This window comes from Macaca mulatta, chromosome 6 (genome assembly GCF_049350105.2).
Source record: "Macaca mulatta isolate MMU2019108-1 chromosome 6, T2T-MMU8v2.0, whole genome shotgun sequence".
Taxonomy (NCBI): domain Eukaryota; kingdom Metazoa; phylum Chordata; class Mammalia; order Primates; family Cercopithecidae; genus Macaca; species Macaca mulatta.
The window spans coordinates 135,582,268-135,583,661 of NC_133411.1; the positions used below are offsets into that span (position 1 = coordinate 135,582,268).

The window sequence follows — 1,394 nt, forward strand, 5'->3', positions numbered from 1 at the left end:
CTAGCAAAATTATGCCTTTTTAAGGGCATTGATGCCTGAAGCTACTTTATCTTCGTCAAGATTGTTTCTTCTCCACACTTTCCTGGTTTTTTATCAATAGTTTTTTTTTCTTTTTTTTTTTTTTTTTTGAGAGGGAGTTTTCACTTTTGTCGCCCAGGCTGGAGTGCAATGACGCGATATCAGCTCACTGCAACCTCTGCCTCCTGGGTCAAGCGATTCTCCTGCCTCAGCCTCCCAAGTGGCTGGGATTACAAGCACACGCCACCACACCCAGCTAATTTTTTTGTATTTTTAGTAGAGATGGAGTTTCACCATGTTGGCCAGGCTGGTCTTGAACTCCTGACCTCAGGTGATCCACCTGCCTCAGCCTCCCGAAGTATTGGGATTACAGGTGTGAGCCACCACACCTGGCCAATAGTTGTTTCTTTAACATTTGAAAACCATTCAGATTTCTGGCTTGTGTTGCATCCTACTGCCATACAGAAAACAGTGCTTCAATTTTTAAGGTTATTTATTTCTTTTTTTCAAAGTTTAGGTTTTTATTGAATATGCTATAAAAGAGGTTTAGTCAAAAAGACCAAAGCCCATGTCCTTATCAGACTCCTCAGATTGTTCTTTCTTTGCTTCCACTTTTTTTCAACTGAAGCAGTAGCAGTGGAGTGGGCAGGACCTCCAGCTACTGCAGGTCCACCAGCCCTTACATTGCAAATCGGGTTCCCAATGCTGACATTGGCTAGGGCATTTGCAAACACACCAGGCCAGAAAGGTTCAACATTTACACCAGCTGCTTTAATGAGGGCTTTGATTTTATCATCATGCAGAACGAGGGCCGAGTAGATGTAGGCAAGCTCGGAGAGGGAGGCCATGGCACGGGCATGTGTGGGGTTGGCGCTGCTGGACACAGTGCTAATCGCTGGATAAAGTGAGGCTCTCACCCCAGTGTGGCCTTAGCTTCCTTGGAAGGACCAAGCACCTTGGCAGCAGCTGAGGAAAGGGGAGTTTTTAAGGTTCTTTAAAAATTTATCGGCCAGGCATGGTGGTTCACGCCTGTAATTCTAACACTGGGAGGCCGAGGCAGGCGGATTGCCTGAGCTCGGGAGTTCGAGACCAGCCTGGACAACATGGTGAAAACCCATCTCTACTAAAATACAAAAAATCGGCCAGGCATGGCAGCATGTGCCTGTGGTCCCAGCTACTCGGGAGCCTGAGGCAGGAGAATTGCTTGAACCTGGGAGGAGGAGGTTGCAGTGAATGGAGATCATGCCACTGCACTCCAGACTGGGCACAGAGCAAGATTCTGTCTCCAAAAATAAAATAAAAATGTATCTAAGATGACTCTCTCTGAACCTTTCTGGCTATCCAAATGAAGATGTGCAAACTGTTCTTAGGTATGT

The 1,394-nt window shown here is 46.3% G+C and overlaps 1 pseudogene; it reads right to left on the minus strand.

Annotated features, from left to right (window-relative positions):
- Nucleotides 1–422: 422 nt before the first annotated feature.
- LOC144341523 (large ribosomal subunit protein P1 pseudogene) lies at nucleotides 423–866 on the minus strand (annotated as a pseudogene).
- Between the last annotated feature and the right edge of the window lie 528 nt (nucleotides 867–1,394).